We start from the raw sequence: 16,248 nt of genomic DNA on the forward strand, positions 1-16,248 counted from the left end.
GCCCCAGGGGTGTCTTGTGACAAAGAACGCTCTTTAGACCAATTACCTAACTCTCTTGGGGTTTCCCTGTGACTCTTTGGTTTCTCTTATCTGGTTGGGAACAGTGTGGTCACTTAAATGTAACAAGTGCCTGCTGATCCTGTCTCCACAAATCCTCAGAGTACAATGCTGTCTCCAACAAACTTCAGGCCAAACTCCTCCAAGTTCCTGTCTCCTCCTGTCTTATATTCCTCTCTCCACCAAGCCGTATCACTCTTGTCTCCTCCTTCCTAGTGTTGGGATTAAAGGTGTGTGATCCCAAGTGCTAAATTACCTTTGTATGAGCTGTTTCTTTTTTTAGACTGGATCAATTTTGTATAGCTCAGTGTGGCCATCTGCCTCTGTCTCCCGAGTCCTGGGGTTAAAGGTGTGTACCACCACCCCCTGGCTCTGTGACTGTGGCTAGCTTTTCATTTTGATCTCCAGTGACTCTATTAAATCATAAATAGTATGTAACCACAATTCCCCTCTTTTTTTTGTCTAATACAAAAAGGAAGACTACAACTAACATTAGAAAAACCATTTTTATAATTCATGTTATATGATATTGATGAATGACCTTGCTTTCAGTACTTGTCCTGAACAGTTAATTTAACTAGATGCTTCACAATTAAGAAAATAATGTGAGTATGTTCATTTTCAGTGGAGAGATGGTACATGGTTTGCATGAGCTTTAAAAGGGGTTCCTGAACTAAAGTGTCCCACCATTCAAAGTGTTTGACTGTGAAATATAGAAGCGTGTGTGATGCAACCAAGTGCTTGGAAGACAAGGAGGCAGGAAGTACACACTTTGAAAGGAGTTTTTCAAAATTAAACGGGGCTCTTTGAGACCTGTTAGATCAAGTAGGGCCTCAGTGTGGCATGCATATTTCTTAAGTAACTGTCATCATCATAAAAGGAACATACAAGAGATTTGGAAAACTCAGGAAAATACAAAGGTCATATACAAAAAGAACCAAAATTTAAAAAAGTTACCTTTTCTTTATTTGTAGTATTTGGCATAAGGGGCAATTATTGTGGTAAATAAGGATCAGGATAAACAAATAGGCCGAATAGATGTTTATTCAGGGAGAAATAACTTACAACCTAGACAGATGAACACCAGGAAATTCAACCCGATCCTCTCCTGTCTGAGTCATGCCAGAAAGAGAGAGCCTTTCCTGGCCCCCTCCGACCTCCTTCCACAGGTCTCTTCCGCCCATGGCTCCACCCCCCAATGGGCGTGGTCAGTGCCACAGAAGGAGACAAAGTGAATATCCCACTACAGGCAATCTTTCTTTCTTTCTTTCTTTCTTTTTTTTTTCTTCTAAGTCAACCCACTCTCAGGAGCAAATAATTATTTCCTTTAATACACAAGGTGATTTTGCTCACATTTATCAAACCTATTAAGTATTATTATGTAAAATGGTTGTTCATTTGCCACTCACATGTTATCACACACTCCCTCCACTTTTACCTCTCTTTTAATAGCTATTGCTATGACATGAAGGATACCACAAGACTTTCCATTGCTGACCTATGCTTAAACATTTATTTCTCTCTTGCTTAATAATTAAAGATACTGCTATGTTTTGGGGCAGGGAGACCTTCAAGAAGTATGGGTTGAGGAACTCCAAAAATCACTTTCAAAAAAGCAACTAAAACACCAGAAACACAGTCAAACAACTATTGCAGAATTCTGAAAATGAACAAGAAGCTTGCAGCCTTCCCAGGAGCATTTAATCAAGCAAGACAGTACTCTGCCAATAATAACCGTAAGACTTGTGTGGTTTATTACATGTCCTGTGTGTCCACTAATGTCAAACTCTACAGTTCCTTTGAAAGCAGATGGTTTCAAAGTTATTTCAACCATAATATCTGTGTAAAATAACAACTCCGACATTGTTCACTGAAAAGGTTTTATCTTTGGAACATATGAACATATGTTGAGGGCAGTTCATGGCAAATACCTAACACCTGAACTTCTTAAGCTAGCAATGACAATTGTGGTCAAGAGCAACTGGCCCAAGAACTGCAAAGAAAGAAATAGAGAGAAAGAGATAGAGATAGAGATAGATAGATAGGTAGAGAGAGAGAGAGAGAGAGAGAGAGAGAGAGGGAAAGAGAGAGAGTCACAAGGGCTTTACTAGTTACAATGCTCATAGAGACTTAGAAAACAACACCTACAAGAGAACATTAGTGTAATCAGAAAATATCTAAAAAGATCTCACATGTTCGCTTCTGACTGATCTTGTAGTTCTATGGAAATGGCATTTGAAGGTCAAAACAGACTGGGTAAACTTCTGCCTGAGCCTTGAAGGTGTACTCTAAGAAGTATTAAAAGCTTGCCAGCAAAGGTAAGAAAACCTTACCCAGTCACTACCTTTAAGAAAATGTCAGTCCGATCTTTAACTGACCACCAGGCGAAACAAGAAGAGTCCAGTAGAGAACTCAGGAAGTCACAGAATTCAGAGAATTGGTCTAGGAAATTCAATAAACATGCACATAAATAAATCAACACAGCAACAATAAGGTCCAGAACATCAACCTAAACACAGGGAGAGGTGTGAATCTCACTTCCAGATTTGCTACATGGTGTTCCATAAGATGTCAGTCTTCAGTAAAAGTATCATGAGGCATTTCAAGAAGCAAGACATGTGCTCCATACATAGGAAGAGGGGAGGATAAATAAAAACCCTCTGAGCAAGACTTGCTGTTGTACTTACTAGACAAAGACTTTAAATATATTCAAACAGCTAAAAGGGACATATAGTCTACAGAATGACAGCAAAATATGAAACTGAATCATCAAGTAGACAATATAAAAAGATAGAAATAGAAAAAGATAAATTATGGAGTAGAAAGTATAATAATGAATGAAAAATATCCTTAGAGGACCTTAATAGATTTAACTTGATAGAATAAATACAAATACAGTTCAATTGAGATGACCTGCTTTAGCAGATAAAGAATTAAGTAATGAAGAGAACACTACCAAGCCTACCATTTATACACAGTAGAAGTCTCACAAGAAGAGGAGAGAAATAGACAGGGAGAAACAATGGCTGAAAACTTCCACAATTTTACAAACACCGTTAATATTCCTATTTAAGCAGCTCAATAAGATAAGAATAAGATAAAATCAGAAAGTTGTGTATTATACATACAGTGGTCAACCTGCCAAGAGGAAAACACGAGATCATGAGCACTGAGCCAAAAATGTGTGTGAGGTGCTCAGTGAGACTCAAAGCTGACTTCCTGCCAGGGGTGGACCTCAGCAATACTGTGCTTGAATAGAATGCACAAGGCCTCGAGTTTACCCAGTGCTGAATACAATCTGAAATAGAACATGCAAAAACCACCTGGCTGCCTTTTGGAAGTCATGGAGCTCACACGACAGTTGGATAGCATATTCTCAATGCCAAAAGAAAACCCATTAACCAACAATTCTGGATCTGATGAAACTAATCTTCAAAAATAAAGAAGTTCATATAGCCCCAGAGAAACAAAATAAGGGACAGTTTCTCAGCAGGAATCATTAGCTTCAGCTAAAATGAAAGACTTTTAGACATTTACAAAAGTGCAGAGGAAGCGGTGATGGATTTCAGTGATGGCTCACACACAGGACAGTGCTGTAGACTGGATCTGGGTTGTCTCCCAGATGCTCCTGTCTTGAAGATTCCCATCTGGTACACTGTGAGGAGGTGGTGGAAATGACAGCATATGGAGTCTATTAGGGGAATTAGCTCAAAGCAGGGCAGTGTGGGTGGGTGTCTTTGGAAGGCACATTCCATCTCTGCCCTGTTCTCTGTCTCTCACATCTGGGCTTTTCCTTCCCGTATCCCTACACTGTTATATTATTCCCAACATCTGGCACAAGGGAAGAGAGCCCATAGGTCACAGGCTGAAGCTTCTGAAAAGAGCCAAGATAAGGCTGTGTTCCTGTGTGTGCTGATGTGCCATACCTTTCCTACTGTGTGCTGATGTGTTATACCTTTCTTACTGTGTGCTGATGTGCCATACCTTTCCTACTGTGTGCTGATGTGTTATACCTTTCCTACTGTGTGCTGATGTGCCACACCTTTCCTACTGTGTGCTGATGTGTTATACCTTTCCTACTGTGTGCTGATGTTCTCATGAATTTGCTCCTGCATGCTGATGTCTCACAGCTTTAGCATCACTGATAGAAAGTTGACTAACAATGAGATTATAAATGAAGTTTTGCTTGTAACAGTTTTTTTGGCCTACCTGATTTAAATGATGAGCATAAAACAATAATTAGGGCCGGGCAGTGGTGACACATGCTTTTAATCCTAGAACTATAGAGGCAGAGGCAGGCAGATTTCTCTGAGTTTGAGGCCAGCCTGGTCTACAAAGTTACACAGAGAAACCCTGTCTCGAAAAAAAAAAAAAAAACAACCCAATAATTATAAAACTGTATTTATTGGCTTACAATGTGTAACAATAAATTTGTATAACAAACATAGCATAAACAGAGGAAGAGGAAGAGAGCATAGCAATAGTGGATCTACTTTTTTTTTTTTTTTTTTATATCCAGAAACAGAAAATCTCTGAGGGTTTTTTATTGTTTTTATGGCACCTTTAAAAAATTATTCTTTTTACATACCAACCACAGTTCCTCCTCCCTCTCCCTCCACCTCTCTGCCATCCACCCCTCAGATAGAGTAAGGCCTCCTATGGGGAGTCAACAAAGCCTGGCATATTAAGTTGAGGCAGGACACGCCCTGCCCCCAGGCATCAAGGCTGGGCAGGCATCCCACCATAAGGAATGGGCTCCAAATGCCAGTTCATGCACCAGGAATAGATTCCAGTCACACTGCAGGGGCCCCTCAAACAGACCAGGCTACACATCTGTCCACATGCAGAGGGCCTACTCAGGGCTCCTGCAGGCTTCCTAGCTGTCTGTCTAGAGCTCAAGGGAGCTCCCACGACCTCAGGTCAGATGTCTTTGTAGGTTTCCTCATCATTATCTTGACCCCCTTGGAGCCACATTTTTGTATACTGGTCACTGTAGCTTTAAATCTGAGACAGGTTATTTAATATCTTAATTGTAATCTCCAAAGCAATGAAAACAAACAATAAATCATGAAATAAAGATGGTATACTAAATGATATTTTTATTTTAATTTTCCTTTAATATCAATTACTTGTTTTTGTCAATTTATATAATAGTCTATAATTATAAAATAATCATAGTGCTTAAGATGGTACTCTGGATAACATTTAAAACAAAAAGGCAGTTATGAAAGAATGGCGAAACAAACTTGTATGTGATTGATTTGGATGGGTGTGTCCCAATGATTCCCAGGCTGGTTTTAATGGGAAGTGATAGATACTTTGGGGTTAGGGATTTGCAGAAGGCCCATAGTTTGTTTGAGGTGTCTCCTGAAAGGGGTTTCTAGTGCATTAATCTCTCAGGGCTTGAGATGTGGCCACTGGCTCTGATGTTGCTTCTCACCACTGCCATACAGAGGTCCTCCTCAGAGGTCCAAATCAATGATACAACTTGATCTAGGACTCTAATCCTAAAAGACCCTGGGGCAAAGCAAACCTCTTTTTAACTTTATAAGTAGCCTGTTTCAAGTATTCAATTGTGGCCCAAAAACTGAATATATACTCATGTAGATAAGAAATAGAAAATGACATATGTAAATCTTATCACTATTAAGGAAAAAGTTTCAATATTTCAGTCAAAAGTTAAACTGGCAGAATTGATAAGAAAAACATGCAACTTGTGACTGCACAATGTGTTATTCCCTGGAAGTATATGTCAGATCCAAATACACAAACAGGGTGAAAATGAAAGCATATGAAAAAATATATTATCTAAGCAATAGTAAAATAACAGGTGTTGCTACATAAGTATCTAACTAAATCATTTAAGACAAAATTTATGATGATACAAATAAGTCCATCAAATGACATGAAACTATAAAAATATGTAATTCACCTATTAACAAACTCTAAAAGATGAAACAATACCTGGTAGAATTGTAGGGAGAAAGGAAATAATTATCCAGTTGGTGCTATAGTTTGGATTTAAATGTCTCCTAAAAGTCTATATGTTGAAGACTTCATTTCCAGGGTAGAGCTTCTTGAAGTTAGTGGAATAGTCAAGAAGTGGGGCCCATGGTGGTACTTTAGTCACTGAGGGACCCTTTCTTCTTTTTTTCCCCTTAATTTGTTGTGTAAGTGGATTTTCTCTGTCACCCTCTACACCATGGTATGAGGAGAATCAATCACAGACAAGAGCCTCTGAAAAGATGAGCCCAAATATGCCCATTCTTTCTATGGGCAAAGGTAATGGACACAGTTAGAGACTTGAAAGACCTACTTGCATTAGGACTGAAATGCTTAGCTGAAGATCAAAGAGTAAAATGAAGCCATGAACAAAACTATAAACCAAAAAGGCTTAGCAGACGCCTTTTTGCAGTATTTGTCTAGAAGTAGAAGAAAAATATATCTTCTCAAATACATGTAACATACCACATGTTAGGATACTGAATGAGTGTAAATAAATTTAGAAATAGTGAAAACACAGAATATGCTTTCTGATCACACTTTATAATGACATTAAAGAAACAATAAACAAAGAAAATCATGCAATTCAGGAACATGTAATTAACAATATATTATTAAACTATCAATAAGTGAAAGAAAAAATTATGCGATCTATTAGAAAGTATTTTGAGTTGAATAAAACAAAGGAAGTTTACCAAGACTTATGGATTCAGGCAGAACAATGTTTAAAGGAATATTGGTAGCTATAAAATGTCCATTAGAAAATAAAGGGATTGGGGATGTAGCTCGGTGGTAGCAGGGTTTCTTACTATTCTTAAGGTCCTGGGTTCAATCCCAGTCCCTGGAATAAAAAGAGGAGGGTGAAGAAGAAGATAGGGGAAGAGGAAGAGAAGGAAGAGAACAAAGAGAAAGATCTGGAATCCATAGATAACTTTACATCTGATAAAACATAAAGAGCAAGTTGAGTCCACACAGTCACAGAACTGTAATTCCAGCAGGAGGGAGGCAGAGGCAGAGGATCATGAATTCCAGGACTCAGTGAAACCCTTCTCACCACACCAATCCCAAGAATAACAAAGTTAAAATACTTTTGTTAAAAATAAATGAAACAGAATATAGAAAAATATAAAGTCCAATGGAAGTTATTCTTTAAAATACATAACAAAATGACAAATCTGGAATTAGCATTGAGAATAAAAATAAGAGAAAATGCTCAGATAAATAAAACCGACAATAAAAGAAGGGATTTCTCCACTAGTTTACATAAATAAAGTGGATCTGAGAGGGTGGCGGTGCCATAGTTTAAGTTTACAAAGTCTTCCTGAAGCCCGAGTTGGTGTCTTGGTTGTCACTTGTCATTGTAGAGAGGTGGTGGACAACTGTAAAAGGTAGGGCCTACTCAGAGGTCTTCAGGTCCTTAGGTCCATGTCACAAAGTCATCTAGTTGCTTCCTCTTTCTCCTTTGCTTTCTAATGATGACCTGAGCAGTGTTAATATGCTACCTTGTCACAGACCCCCAAAGTCTCCCAAACTGGCAGCCCCTAAATCTCTTTCTGTTTATAAATTGTGTAGGGTATTTTGTTACAATAACAGACAATGGACACTATGCATAGATGAAATTTTGCTACATCTCAGGATTGCTCAGTTGTTGCACAAAGTCTAGTTGGTGTTAATAATAAAACCCCAGACACAGATATTAGGGATAAAGCTGAAGATCAGAGAAGCAAAGGGGCCAGTTATTAGAGAGTTATTACTTCTACCAATGCTCAGACCGATCCTGTCTTCAGACTCCATCTCCAGACTGCATCTGCTTCCACCAAACCTCAGATTGCCCTGAGCTCCTGTCTACTCTAGGCTTATATTCCTCTGGTGCTGGGATTCAAGGCATGGGATCCTAAATGCTGAGATCACCTTTGTGTGAGCTTTGTTCCTCTTTTAGACTGGATCAATTTTATGTAGCTCAGGGTGGCCTTGAATTAACTGAGAGCTGTCTGCCTCTGTCTCCCAAGTGCTAAGATTAAAGGTGTGTACCACCACTGCCTGTCCTCTATGGCTAGCCAGAATGACAGCTGGGATTACATGTGTGTGCCACCATTGCCTAGCCTCTATGACTAACTAGTTTGACTAGCTTTGCACTCTGATTTTGGTTTTTTATTATTTCCATCAATTTAATCTTACAAGTATGTGCCCGCAAATATTTATGTACAGTTTTTAATATTGACAAAATTTTACATTTCTCTTATATGTCAAAAAATTAGTAGAAATTTTGGGTCAAATGTTATTTTTGATCACTTGCTGAACTTCTAGAGTATTTTCTGAACTGGTGATAACATTTTCCATTCCTATGAGAAGAATCTGTGTGTTCTAGTCTGCTCAATCCTTATTAACATTTGGTGTTATCTGACTTTTTTTACTGTTATCTTTCTAATGGGTATGATGTCTTTTTTGTCTTTTTTTAATTTTTAAATTTTTTCTTATTTTACATATCACCCCTCCCTCTCCCTCTCCCTCTCTCCCATGCCCCCAACCACCCTACCATCCTACCCCCCACTCTACAGGGAGGGTGAGACCTTCTAGGAGGGATCAACAAAATCTGTCTAGTCATTTGAAGTAGGGACTAGGCCCTCCCTCCTGTCTCTAGGCTAAGGGAGTATCCCTCCATGGGGAATGTGCTCCCAAAGTCTTTTTGTGTACCAGGGATACATCCTGGTTTCACTGTCAGAGGTCCCTTAGACTGCCCAGGCCTTCTAACCCAGACCTATGTTGCACTCTGATCTTTAGGTAAGCCTTATTTTGTTATCACTACATTCAGTGTGGTAAGGAACAGTATGCTTCTACAAGTCTCCCCTAAGGCTGTATATTCCAAAATCTACCAAGACCAGAGCAAGAATACAAACCTCCATTTTTCTGTATTCTCAACAACATGAAATGTTGTAGCTATTAATTGATGTTTAAATATTTGTCAACTTGGTAAATAAATATAACACCTTACTTGGGTTTCTTTGTTATAAAAGTTTTGGGTATTTTCACATGTTTATTTGGCATTAAAGTTTCTTCTCTTTAAATTATTTGAATTTCTAACACTTAAACATGACCATAATGACATAGTTACTGCTTTATGCTACTACATTTAGGTTTTTTATCTTTAGCAGTAGATAATAGGAAAGAAGTAGGCAAATGGAAAAAAAATGCTTTATTCCCTCAGCTTTTAGGGCAACTTGGAAGGTTGTAATAAGATTAGTTATCTGTCTGTTAATGACGTCAGCCTTAGCAACTCTGATAGGGGCTCAGCTGGGACATTCTTGTCTTGGGAGGAGAGGGCTAGGATCAGGTCTGTGGCTATAGGGTGGGCTTCAGGACCATAGCCAGCTCTACCAGGGGACTGGCATGGCAGAGAAAGTCTTCAGAACACTGTAGCCTTTGTAATTTAGTTCCTGTTCATTAAAAACCAGATTTTCTAGAGCATATTTAATATAACATAGTTCATGTGCATTTTCCAGCCTCAATGGTTGTTGAATACATTTTCTACTTAACCCTACTCCTGTGCTTGGGGTAATGTTAAGATCTGAGTTTTAAAAAGTAGATGAGAGTTTAATATATTATTTTACATGTCGATCCCAGTTCCCTCTCCCTCCCTCCCTCCTCGCACCCTCCCCCCAGCTCTCCCTCCCTCCTTCCCTCCCTTTTTACCCTCTCTGCCCTCTCACATGCACTCTAAACACCCTCCCCTCCCATCCCCCACCCCAATTCCATATATAGGGGTGTGCCATCCAGTTGGGGTCATGTAGATCTGACAGGTCCTGTGAAGTAGGGACTAGGGCTTCTCTCCTGTCTCTAGATTAAGGCAGTTATCCCTCCATGGGGGATATGTTCGCAAAGTCCTTTTGTGCACCAGGGATACATCCTGGCTCCCCTGTCTGAGGTCTCTTAGACTGCTCAGTCCTTCTGGCTGAGACCCATAATTAGGGGGGCCTGAGTCAGTCCCATGCTGGCTTCCCAGCTATCAGTATAGTGGCCGTTAGCTCCTCCTTGTTCAGGTAAGCTGTCTCTATGTGTTTCTGCCGCATGGTCTTGTCCTCTCCATCTGCATCCGGGTTCTAGTTCGACTCAGTGTTTATGTATGGGTGTTTGATCCTGTTTTCAACAGGCATTAGTTGAGGGCTCCATGGAGAAGTTAGTTGTTGATCTCACTCTTCGGGAAGGGCATTTATGATAGCCTTTCCACGTAAGCTCAACTTGTTAGTTGGGAGCAGTCTTATAGTTCTCTCAACCTTTCTTTGTGTTCAATTTTATCTTCAAACAAATATTGGCCTACTCTTTTATGTTCTCTCTCTCTGTCTCTGTCTCTCTCTCTCTTTCCTATCTTCTATTCCTAACCAGGCTCAATATATCCTGGTCGCACATGTTTTCCTTCCCCCCCCCCCCCATTTTCTCCTACTTCTCTCTCCATTCGCTGTCCTCCCCCACTTCACCTGAGCTCTGGGGGACTTGTCCCTTCCCAGTTCTGTGAGGGACTTTATATGAATCTCTTAGAATACACCTTGTATCCTAGTTCATCTGGTGATGTGAATTATAGGCTTAAACTAAAAAAAAAAAAAAAAATGCTTTGACTCCAAAAATTTAAGTTGAAGGACAAGTTACTGGGGAAAAGGATTTCTATTTTTGTTTCCACAGAAAATGAAAAGATGTGGATTCCTTCCAGACTAATGTGGTTTGATCACGCCAGACCGCCTGAAACAGAGTACAAGCTGATCCTACATTCAAAACAGCTGGACAAAACAGCCCTACAGACTACAGCCAGGATATCTGAATCTTCTTCGAATCCCCCAAGACAGCGCCCCTTACCAGCAGGAAGTAGTTTGGAAAGAACGACGCCCAAATTCCCAAATATTGTGTATAAATATTTGTATTCATTTAATTGGACTGTTATATAAAATTAAATAAAATAAAAAAAATCCAATAGGATATCAATAAAAACCCAACTCAGTCGTAAAAAAAAAAAAAAAAAAAAAAAAAAAAAAGTAGATGAGAGAAAGAAAACATTGTCAAAATGCCTCTGGTTACCTAAAATCATATGCCTTTGACCACTGCTGATTGGCACAGAATTAGACTTTTATTTCCTGTTAAGTAGGCCACCATAAATCTGAGAATTTTAGCACTAGATATGAACTTGTGGTTAAGTACCAGTGACTTTTGGAAGAACATACTTTATTTTTATCCTGGCTTCTTTTACTGAGTTTTAGAAACTAAATTTGAATGGAGGTAAGGGAAATTGTCCTTACAGTGGACTCATGGAGATGATGATAGAAGCTGAGCATCATCATTTATAAAGTGTGGCTGTTGAGCATCACCAACGGGTGACAAAGTTAATGTGGAAAATAGAACCTCAGGTAAATAAAAGGGACCTAGAAAAAACTGCCTTAACCCAGTGAACTAAGTGAATTGCCCATGATGAGATGCTGTAGTCACATGCCTGGGTATACACAGCAAGGACACATTATGCCTATGTAAAGCTCTATGGACAAATATATGATATGTATTCTTTCAGGTGGAAATGACAGACAAATCCATAACTGGCCAAGAGTCTTTGAAGCCATGCTTATGAAAAACCAAAAATTTTCAAAATTTGAGGAGACAAAGAAGACAGGGCAGTTAAATATATACATTACAGATCTTGGGTTAGAGCCTGCATCAGAGAAAAGGACGTTTGTGGGGCCACTGGAAAAATTTGTGAAGATCTGAATGATTAGTACCAATGCTTTGCTGCTGTTTTTTTTACCAATTGTACTATGATTATGTAAGATGCCATCTTGGGGAAGGCTGGATTAAAGGCAGGACAAAGGGAACAAATTCTCCATGCTGTTGTTTATCATTTGTCTTTTAAAAGGATTCTGGCAAACACAAGTAGTGTCAAAATGTCCATTTCAACCACTTTAACACATACAGACTATTAGGTACGTTTCACTGTGTACCCATTGTCAACCTCCCACTGTTAGAACCAGTTTACCATTTCCAAGTAAAACTCTCAGCCAAGTGCGGTGGCACCGGCCTGTACTCTCAGCAGTTTAAGAGACCGAAGAAGCAGTAGTGAGGCCAACCTGGGCTCTGGTGTCAGACCCTACTTCAAAGAAGCCAGTACAGCTGAGGCTGGAGCTCAGTGGCAGACCACTTGACTAACATGTGTGAGGATTTGGCCAGTCCCCTCCCCCAAATATTAACTAAAACATCAAAACCAGTCTACTACTGTGTGATCTTCAGCATCATTTATCAATGTGGTAGAATCAAGATGAATTGGGGCATGGGCTCCTAGGCATACTTGTGGGAGATGACCTTATGCCCTTGGTGGGTGTGAGAAGAAGACAGTCTTGGTTCTGGGTGGCACCACTCCCTGCTGAGAGGGTTCCAGAGTGCATAAAACCAAGGGGAAGTGGAAAATACCCTGCATTCACCTGACTACAGCAACGTGAAATAGCCAGCTGCCTCAGGCTCCTACTGCCTCACAACTCCTCTGCCCTGATGAACTATACCCCTGAATAGAGTGTCAGAAAAACCTTTCTTCCCTAAGTTGCTTTTGCTAGAGTATTTTAACAGAGTAACATTCAAAGAAGCCATGATAACCCATTAAACTCACCCCCCTCAAGCACTCAATTTTCTACTTTCTGTCTCTGGTGGTTATCTCTTGTCAGTAGAAGCATACAGTGCTTGACCTTTCATTCTTGGCTTATTTAACTTAAGCATGGTGTTTCAATGCTCTGATGTGCTGAGCATGTGCCAGAGTTCCTTCTCTTTTAACATGGAGCATTAACACATTCTTCTTACTCACATTCTACATTTTGTTTTCCATTCAAACATTGGTGGGCACTTTGGTGGCTTCTCATATTGGCTATTGCAAAAAGCACAGCCATGAACATGAGTACACCATTTTTGAAAGTCTAAAATCATTTCTAAATTGCAAGTTAAATGTAGATATATTTTACTATTTAAACATGAATGTCTTGCGGGAGGGTCACAGGCCCTACCACTTCTGAGTGTCATATACTGAGGTCACTTTCCATGGCTGTGTTAGCAGAACTAGCTGAGTTATATATACTCTATGGCTTGGTCTAGTTACTTCATTTTTGTAAAAACAGACACTGGGGGGGGGTAGGGAGTTAGCCCAGTTGGGTAAAATGCTTGGTGTGTAAGCATGAGAGCATGAGTTCAGGCCCACAGCATCTCCATAAAAGCCGTGAGCAGTGTTGTCTGCTTGTAACTCCAGTGCTAGGGGGTGCAGAAAGCAAAATCTCCAGCCTAGCTGAACTTGAGCTCCAGAGTCATTGAAAGGCCATTGATGAGAGAGGCGATTTTGTAAATATGTTTCTTATACTGGTTTAATGAATAAAACACTGTTGGCCAATAGGAAAGCAAGATAGGTGGGATTAGGAGACGAGGAGGAAAGAGGAAGTAGTAAGGAGGTGTCAAGATGGAGAGACTGGGGAGATGAGACGCTGGCCCCTTTCCCCGGTAAGAAGACCACGTAAGACCGTGTGGAAATACATAGAAATGGGTTAATACTTAAGTCAGAGTTAGCCAATAAGAAACAAGTAACTTGCCAACAGCATTATATCTATACAGAGTCTCAGTGCATTATTTGGGGCTGGTGCAGTGGTGGGACAAGACTAGGTGGTGGGAGAAAAAACCTTACTCCTTATAGGCCATGTCTCAAAAAATCAGCTGGAGAGCAACAGAGGAAGACACTGGAGTTACAGCCCCTATGCATACAATAACAAGTGTGCACTTATATGTAACACACACACACACACACACACACACACACACACACACGGATGGATATATGCATCTGTACAGAAGCACAAAAGATAAAAAGATCCTGGCCACTGGTGGTGTAAAGGCTTAGTTCTCCCAAGTATCCCTTCAGCTTCCTTCCTAATTCTGTGCCCCACCCATCTTTGTAAACATGGTGAATCTGTGAGACCATGAAATTCATGGCAAAGTGAGTGGAACTCACAAGTAGCTACACTGTGAGTGACATCCCCTGGAACCTTGGGAACCATGATGTCTTCTCTGGGTTATTCAAGCAAAAGGGGTTAATTGGTCCTAATGAGGCTAAATTCAGAAATTCTACTAAGCTCCTTCTTGGGCAACATATAAACAGATACCTTGACCAATCACAAGTCAGTGGAATATATATCTGCACATTTGTTGCTTTGCTTCTGATCTTTGGAGTGCAGACTCCAGACCTACTGTCCTCTGACACAGTCAGCTATTTGAGAACACTTTGCAATCAGGAAGGGAAGAGAGATGCTGTGTGCCTCCAAGTAGGGGAAGGCCCTTTCCGCCCATATACTCAGTGGTGCGGTGCGGATAAATGAATTCCTCCATTTCTAAGAATAATTCTAGTATTATAAATAACTGAGACATTAAAAACAATGTTAGGTTCCCAGATACTCAACTGAGCACCCCCAGTAAAACTTCTCATATTGTAGGCATTTATTTCGTTCTTCCTAGAAACACATACACATGCACACACACAACATACACTCTAACACACACTCACACGTACATATGCACGCACACACAAACATATACACATACTTGCACACTCTCACACACATGCATGTATACTCACACAGACACTCTCATACAATGCACTGACACATGTACATACACACTTTCACATGCACACATGCGCATTTTTGGTGCTATCGCTTTACTCTCTTAACGTAAAGTGTGCATGGTTCCTGAAGGAAGGAGAAAATGAGTGGGAGGAGGTTTCATAGTCAACTGTGTTAGACAGTACACTGGTGCTCCAAAAAGGCTATGTCCACAACCTCCACCCTGCATGTTGTGCTTTTGTGTATCTACTTCTTAGAAGTAATGCTGTTATGGATCCTGGGATCCAGCAATTCCGGAGTGAAAGCTGCCTTTCCTGGCTTCTTCCTTGCATTTGACCACCTTGTTTACTTTTATGATCTTTAGCTGGGTTTCCCTGGAGTCTAGTTTGGGGGAAGCTTAGGAGTCATTTTTCCATCTGAATATTCTTAGGACTTTGACCTTGAGAAACTTCTGTCAAGATGTTTTAGGAATAAAACTAGGAGATGAAACAATACAGCCAGGATTGCAAACTGCTTGGCAATTACTTGGCGGTTATATTTGGGGGCTTGCATTTAAAAAATAGAAATGGGACCTGACATTTCCCAGAGACCACGTTAGATTTTCTTTAATAGTACATAATGGAAAGGCAGGCCATAGCACCCTTAGAATGAGCAAGAAAGAAATGGTGGAAGTCATCCACTTAGTACCCACCCACTATCTATCTATGCTATGTCATTTATCTGTCTTTCTGTATGTATATCTGTTTGTTGTCTTCTTATAACAATCTATCCATTAAAACTTATCACCTACTATCATCTATTATCTACCAATCATCTATATAGCTATCATCTATCTACTATCTACTTACTTAGCTATAATCCATCATCTATCTGTCATGATTATCTACCTTTCCAATTTTATACATTTGAAGAGTGATTTCAGGACAAATTAAATGCTAAGATACTAGCATCAGTCTCAGTGGCACAGAACAACAGGAAGCATAGAAGTGGTGGTGAAGGAAGAAGGCGTAGAAGTTAAAAGAAATTTATTGCATCTTATTTACTGCATCTTAGAAGATGAGAGCTGGCAGGCCACACGGCTCTGAAAGCTCTGCTGCCTTTCTCATTGACACAGCCCAACCTCACAATGTACCCTTTTGAGAAAAACAAAATGGCACATGTAAATAATGTGCCCAGGCAAGAAGATGCAAATCAAATTTGCATGTGGAAATTGACATCAGCTATAATATTTCAGTTGATTTAATTGTCCTGTGCTCAGTTCTCTATATTATTTCCTGCAGTGCCTTTTGTGTGCTTTAGAAAGTTGACATGTGCAATAAAATATTTTTATTATGAAAAAACAAAAGCAAGTGGAGTGCACAGCATCTCAGCACCAGCTCTTACTTCACAGAGATCCAGGGAATAAGGACTTTCTCACTTCAGCTGCTGTGAACCCTGTGATGGTGGGTAGGTCTGGGAGGCCATAGCTGCCTAGACAAGAAAAAAGATCTGCTGTGCCTGGGCAGAACCGCGTGCAGCTAGGTCAGGGCAGGAGGGGATGACAAAGCAGCAGAAATGCAGTGCACAGAGGGGA

The 16,248-nt window shown here is 40.1% G+C and overlaps 2 protein-coding genes across 2 annotated transcripts in view; both read right to left on the reverse strand.

Annotated features, from left to right (window-relative positions):
* Positions 1–16,248, reverse strand: part of Pcsk2 (proprotein convertase subtilisin/kexin type 2) — a 240,671-nt gene that overhangs the window by 203,889 nt on the left and 20,534 nt on the right. The gene's annotated exons all lie outside the window — the stretch shown is intronic.
* The window catches only part of Snrpb2 (small nuclear ribonucleoprotein polypeptide B2), a 424,915-nt gene continuing 420,952 nt past the window's right edge, over positions 12,286–16,248 (reverse strand). The window contains exon 8 of the mRNA XM_051183270.1: positions 12,286–12,297. The gene's annotated coding sequence lies outside the window, so the exon portion shown is untranslated. The remainder of the gene's footprint in view (positions 12,298–16,248) is intronic.

Source organism: Phodopus roborovskii, unplaced genomic scaffold (genome assembly GCF_943737965.1).
Source record: "Phodopus roborovskii unplaced genomic scaffold, PHOROB, whole genome shotgun sequence".
NCBI classification, from domain to species: domain Eukaryota; kingdom Metazoa; phylum Chordata; class Mammalia; order Rodentia; family Cricetidae; genus Phodopus; species Phodopus roborovskii.